At 37.6% G+C, this 7,394-nt stretch overlaps 1 long non-coding RNA gene across 1 annotated transcript; it reads right to left on the bottom strand.

Annotated features, from left to right (window-relative positions):
- Positions 1-1,590: 1,590 nt before the first annotated feature.
- On the bottom strand, positions 1,591-5,616 carry LOC119909051. The gene is made up of 3 exons (XR_005445368.1): positions 5,514-5,616; positions 4,561-4,689; positions 1,591-3,838 (listed from the first exon to the last, which is right to left on the bottom strand). It is a non-coding gene; the product is annotated as an uncharacterized LOC119909051 (long non-coding RNA).
- Positions 5,617-7,394: the final 1,778 nt, after the last annotated feature.

Here is a 7,394-nt window from a genome sequence, read left to right as displayed (position 1 = left end):
TGACGTTTTATTTCAATGTTGTGTCTTTTTAGCTGGCTAAGTAGTTACTGATAAGCATACAGGACACGCTCCAGAGTTGAAGGATGAACCGTGTGGCTTTAGGATGGCGCTATTTGATGGTCAGTAAATACCTCCTAAATGTTGTCTTGCCCCTTGCTAAACCATATTGTTTCTTTCTTGCTTCTACAGAATATGTGACCTGTGGGTGTGGAAGATTTGGATTTGTTTAAAGGCATCTTTTACTGAGCCCAGCTCAGTAAAAGTAAAAGTATATATGTAATTGTGTTTTTAAATGAACACCTCATAGGTACCTGATTACTTGCCTAGTTTAGCTGCTAATCCTGGTTTAAATATAGCTGTTAACAGTAATAGTTAGGCAGCCATGCACGCCAGGTATTAGAATAGATTTTAGTAGAAAATACAGAAAAATACTTTTATTAAAAACATTAATCATAAAATAAGTTATAATCTGTATATTCATATAATAAGAAATTATACTTTTTTTTACAGATTGCTTAATTGCCCTGAATGTAAAATTACATTGAATTCTATGTAAAAAGACAAAGAAATTCACATATTTAAAATTAAGACAACTTTCTGTTTTTTACTGTGAAACTTTAAATTTAAGGTAAATAAATGTAAAAAAACAATCGTAAAATAACGGTAAAAAGTCTGGCAGCAAAAGTTGCCAAACACTTACCGTAAAATTACAGTAAAGAACCTTAAATTATTCTACAGAATAATTCTGTTTTTAAATACAGATATTTACTGTAAACATTGTCTGTATTTTTACAGTCCAACTGCTGTAAAATGAAAAGAAAATCTCATTTAAAAAATGTCTGTAAAATGTTAAACAAATGTATAAATCTGCATATAAACTGAAAAATATTGCAGAAATACCTTAAAATTACACAGTTAAAAAGTGTCTGCTGTTTTTACACAGTATTCTTTGGTAAATTCATAAGATTATCTATTCCATCCACAAGAACTCCTTGTCAAAGTACAGATTTTTAGATTTAATTCCTTAAAATACCGTGCTTTAAAACTCAATAACAGTATCTTGAAAGCTTTAGGCTTTTATTTTATGGGATTATCCAATCTATTAATAGTAACTTCCTGTTATTTAGTTTTTAAACTGTGGAATAACAAAGATCACATGATAATAGCTTGCAAAACCATATTTTTATAGAGATTACTTTATATAAACAATATTTGACAGTAATTACAAGCAACTATCCAATATATCTACGAACTTTTCCCATTAATATATGGAGTTTACTTTGAATAAACATACTTTTATAGTGATTAAAAGCAACTATTCAATATATCTACAGACCTTTATCATTAATGTATGGGGTTTACTTCAAATAAACATACTTTTATAGTAATTACAAGCAATTATCCAATATATCTACAAACTTTTCCCATTAATGTATGGAGTTTACTTTCATAGGCCATTTGAGGCTAAAAAGACCTATTCTCTTTAGGTCTTGATGCACAGCTTACTGGTGTTAGGCTATATATCAAAATCAAATGGTCATAAAAGGTGTATTTGTTGTCCCATCTTGGTTCACTCAAAAAAACTGAAGCTTTGATTTTAATTATATTTATTTTTTCAACAGATTCCACAAAATTGTTTTAGGTTAGTTAAAAGCAAAAAAATGTAATGAACTTGTATAAGAGTAACACAATGAATGTCAATTGATCCAACTAAAAAAACTTCTGATCAACAATATATTTAAGCTTACCTTTCAATATTTTATTTGGAGTAGTAAAAATTTTTTTCCAAATTAGATTGACACAAATCAAATGTTTGTCAACTGGTCCCACACAAATTCATTTCAACTGAATTTTGTTATGGACTTTATTCACCAACACATCAATATCATTTTGGTGCAACTGGTGAAAAAAATAATACAGTAAAATTATCAGCACTATAAAGTGTTGAAAAGTTTGCAAAATAATGTTTAGTTGTCAACAATTTTGATGATGCACTGCTTAGAATTCTGCCAATTCCACAGAACACAGCCTCCAAATCAATGGCTCATTCATAGAGTTTGTTCTTGAGCATCTGTACCTTGGTTGAGAGTTTGCTAGCATCTAGTTGAAAGAATCACTTGTGAAGTACCTCAAAGAAGGCTTTAAGGTTCTGAGGATAACTGAGCTTCAGTGCATAATTACACCTATTAAGAGTGCACGTGTAGAGGCGATGTCTCCCAAGTCATGCAGAACTTCAGCACCCTCGGTGACTATCCCAACATCAGCTGGAGGAGCGGTAGCATCACCTCCCTCAACACGGATGCTGTAAAGATAACTTGTCCAAGCTCCCTCGGAACGGCTGTAGCATCAGATCCTTTACATAGGACAGAAAGAAAGTAGAAAAACAAATTATGAAGTCACAAACAGATTTTGCAGAATTCTAAAGAGTAATGTTTGCATTTCAGGTGTCCTTTATGTAATGATTGAACAAAAATAGCATGATACAGTGCTATGTGTTTAAAAATTACAAGATGAAGTAGTGCTGGTGAATTAAATATTAGATCCAATTGTGTATTATTTAATATACCTCACCAAGCACTTTATTTGGAGGGCATGCAGTCTACTGCAATCTAACAGCTCTGCCATAAATCTTTACTTTTACTGTTTCTATTATTCTGCCCCCCTCATCTATGTCAATACGGACAAACTGTAACCTACACTGTACATTTACAGCCAGACTAAAATGTAGCACTCATATTTTCCTCTGCTCATTTTCACCGTCACCTACTGCCACCTGTCACGTAGCTGTCCTGTGAAGGAGGAGAGGACGTTAGCTATGTGCCACCGTGCTGCACAGTGTGCGGGCGAAAATCATTAACGTTAGTTGCATATTGATTTTGTTGATCATGTGAAAGTTTAGTAGCAGCCGTTATTCAAACAGCTGTGTTACGACCCGTGAGGTCTGTGGGTTGTGCTTGTCTCTTTTCTGCAGGTGTGTACCTGGGCCCTGAGCCTGGCGCTGCGTAAATCCCGCAGCTGGAGCTGATCAGCGGCAATCAGTGGGGCACATAAGCTGAGCCAGTGAAGAGCTCTCAGGCTCAGTCTTCCGTGGTTGCTCGCGTTAGACTGTGTGACTTATTGTGTGGCTTACAGTGTGGTTGACTTACTGTGTGGTTTATTGTGTGGTCCGTAGCGAGACGTGATCTGCTGGATGCCGATCTTAATTACTCACGCCGTGCGTCTGGTGACTCTGCGGAGGCAGCCATCGGCCCCGTGTTCACGACCAGCTAGAAGCCGGTGTGATGAGGAGCGTCGATCTCCACATATGCCTCACCAGCGCGGTGGGAGCCGTAGAGACTCTGTATTGTGTTGCATATTTTCCGCTAAATATCTTAATTAATTTACTTTACATAACAAACCCCATATCGTCTCTAATGTGAGCAGAGATCACCTTCAGTTGTTAAAACACCTTTTTTGTTACTAACTTAGAATAATTACATTAACTTGACACATTTTGGGTCATCCTTTGTTTTTCCACCCGGTTTATTTATCTCTTTGTTAGTCCCCCACCCCTAGACAAGCCAGGGATGTAACAAGCTGTCTGTTTTTTGTTTCTTTATTTCAGGAAAAATCACAATTCATTTTCATGTATTTGATGGCATTTGGTTTTAACTGTCATGAAATACATGTTGTTTACAAGCGTATGTAAACTTTTGACCACAACTGTAGCCGTTTGGTTTAATGCAGGTAGTAACTACTGAAATTACCAACCGGGTGTTCTTTAAAGAGGATGTTTGGGTCTTCATAAGGTAGAAACCAATTGCCCTGAGGATGATCTCCCTCCTCTTTTCAACAGTTGCTAGAGAGACAAAAACAATACAGAAATACTTAAGGACTGCACATACACACATACTACACATTCTCACATGCCCAGTGATGTTAATGGTATGTGTCCTACATCTTTGATTTCTTAAACTCTGAAAGGACACAATAAACTTGCTATGAACATGTCCAGGGAGGTACACCCTCCCCCATTACTACATTGTGAACAAGTCTGTGTTGAAATCATAACAAAAGAAACCTTGCTGTCAAATAAATTATGTTATTATCACGGTGAAGCCTGTGCCCTGCTTTCTGTGTCAGGGCTGAGCGTCTCCACATAGACGCAAACACAGAGCCAACTTAATGGCCAGCAGAGAGGCCGCAGGTAAAAACCTTAGCGAGTAAAAAGCCAGTATGTCACCAATACACCTGTTTAACAAGCGCATTGTATTTTGAGAAGCAAACTTTCTGTTGCTCATTCCAAATGTCAATATATCCGATCCCTAAATATAGCTCTGGTCATTGATGTGTGTTTAAATAGTGAGGCAACTGCAAACAATAAAAAATATTTGTTTGAAAGTGGCACAAGTGTTGCTGTTTAGGCTTTGTGAGCAACAATCAAATCCCAATAGTATACTCATCAGGGTGCATACACAGATGTTTTGGGTTTCTGACTGTTTACTACTCTCTATACGTGTCAGAAGAGACGAGTCAACATCAACTTATTATTCTATAATTTCTACCAATTGCAAAACATACCTGTGGGCCAAAAGTATGCAAAGTTCCCTTCCTGCAGAGCCTAATTTCTTCTTCAACACACTGAGGAGATTGGAAGTGTGTCTACGAACTTTGAGGCAGTGGAACAGTAGAAATCCTCAGAATTTCCACCTAGAAACATATTCCACAAGTACAACATATTATTGGTAGTTGAAGAGCAGCCTTATGCACTCTCCTTTACCTGGGAAAGGGAAGAGGATGAAATAATTTGGAAATTCAGACAGAAAAAGAGGCACACTTTCGTAATTTGTAGCATTACACTGACCTAAACGCCATGTCTACTCTGTGATGCCCTTTCCCCCCCATTTATAATAACAGATAGCTTGCACAGCTTTAGGCTAATAGTGACTCACTGAAGCTCATAAACACTTCAAACCATTGGCTGAATACAAGTCCAAAATATCTGTTTGTTAACAATTAAAATTAACGTTATCTGTTTTTAATCATGCAAAAACGTAACTTTTGCATTTATTATGACCAGTAAAACAAGCCTGATATGTGAAAGTATAGACAGGAACACAAGAGTAAAACTAATCTCTCCAAACCAAAGACACTGTGTTACAAAAGCAGCCTATGAAGAGCTAAAGCTTAAGAGCTTAAACACAGACATGTAAAAACAGCTTTCTCTATGGACACCACAGCACAGGCTGAGGTGTTGAAGCGCCTGTAAACAGTGTTGATATCAACAGCAGAGGGTTCAAGTGTTCACGGATTGGCAGGCTCGGCGGGATAAAAGCCGATCAACCTGGGTCATGCAGCAATGTTAGCTAGCTAACACATGTCCAAGAACCACCTCCCTGGGCTAGTTAACCTAACTGTTAACATTATACACCCGAAAAATGCAGGACGCCTTCTATCACAAACACAAAATACAATCATGCTCAGTATGAAAATTATACAAAAAACAGTTACGGGTAAAAAGAACAGGTCCTTACCTCTTACAACTTCCAAAAACGAAGACCACCAGCAACTTGTCCGCCAAAATTAACTCAGAAGAAGCAGTCAAGTGACATCGCACATGTGCTGGCTGAAATCTTCTTCTCCTTCTTTCGGTTTAACGGCAGCTGGCGCTGCAACACTGCCACCTTCTGGATGTAACAAGTACTCTTCTTCTTCTTAGTTAATGGCGGATTGCAAAAAACTTTTGCCTTAACAAGTACTCAATCTAATCAGTTTTATTTAGCCTCAATTCATAACAAAGGTAATCTCGTTGCACTATTCATATAGAGCGGGTCTAGAATATTATTACCAGAAACCCAACAATTCCCACCACTCCCTTTAACAGTTAGATACCTCAAGCAGAACACAGTATCTGGGTGGTTCGGCCATATGCTTTAATGACAACCCTAATTCACTGTTGTGATTAAACAACACTTTCATATTTTACACAGATAGTGCGATTAGATGGACTTTAAGTATTTGAGAATTATGTATACTGCCCCCCCCACCTCCTTCTCCCACCACACACTTCAGCACGTGGTCTCATATGTAGGCCTACTGTGTGTAAATATGTGTGTGTTAGTGTTTTACCTCTGAAAGCACCACATATAAGTGCCAACTCCAAGGAGTTAGACTTGTATTTAATTTAACAGAGGCACTGTGACAGGTAGGACCAGCCATACATCTTAAAGCACTGTATGAGCCTACAACTAGCCTGAACACCATCACTGTATCGCCTCAGCCACTCCACAGCTCAACTAGACGACACACCAGCAAGTGCTCTTTGGATTAATCAATGTTAGAATTTGAAGAGATTGTAATAGAGTAATGAATAAACCTCTTGCATCACTACTATCCTAACATGTTAGCAGTCACCATCTTCGGGTTCACAGTCGTTAGGGAGGATCTATCTACCTCATTCCACTTTCTTGGAGGCCATGGGTTCACGATCCCCCAAGTCTACAGCCTATTTCAGATGTTGGACTAAAAATTATACTGTGTCCACTTTGGCTTCTGATGTCTGTTCCAACACAGCTCAAACCATCTGTAGATATGAATTTTCCTCCTATGGGGTGTGGAACATGTGAATGTTCATGCACACCAGTACTTCAAACGCCTTACTTGGGCCTGACAGAACCTCTGTGATCTGATCAACATCTGCAATTTACAAAGACAATGGCTATACAGGCTTCATGCACATATGACCCAGGCAAAGTATGTTTCATTAAGGTGTTACATTAATGCATTTAAATGTCTGCCTGTCCCACAGTGTTAAGTGTAGTGTCAGATGTTGCTTGATAATATCCTGTATTGGGATATAATAAATCTTGAATTGTGTGCTTCTGCCTTTTCATATACAGTTTATGGCTGCTGCCCGTGTGTCCCCTCCTTTAGGTCATGCCTACTGTGATGTCCCTTCTTCATCATGTCTCCTGCATTTCCCAGTTGTGTGTGCTTGTCCTTTTATGTCATATTACACATACCGTCTACTTATTTGAGAAAATATATGGGATTTCATAAAGGCTGTAAAAAAACATAATAGCTTTATGGGGAGCTTTTCATAGGCTGAGGTTATATGAGGGGACTAAACAAAAGGGAGACCACAAGTTGAATAAAGCTTTCCAATGGTGTTATATTTTTACAATTTTGCAATAATTGAGCAATGTATGAAAGATTGAGAAGTGATGTTAGGACTGAACAGTTCAACAAATGTTTCTGTAGCATCAACTACATATTTGATAATCAGGGGGTGAAGGGATGTAAAACTTTAAAATGAGTGAAAATACAGAAATTTAAAATAGTCTCTTTAGTCTCTGTGCTACAGAAATCAGGAAAGTGCGCGAATATTCAAATATTTGAATGCTGTACCCTCATTG

This window comes from Micropterus salmoides, unplaced genomic scaffold, assembly GCF_014851395.1.
Source record: "Micropterus salmoides isolate LMB-PRFRI ecotype aquatic unplaced genomic scaffold, ASM1485139v1 Ms_hic_scaffold_1, whole genome shotgun sequence".
NCBI lineage: Eukaryota > Metazoa > Chordata > Actinopteri > Centrarchiformes > Centrarchidae > Micropterus > Micropterus salmoides.
Note: the sequence above shows the minus strand (reverse complement) of the source record. Positions and strands in the feature narration are given on the sequence as shown.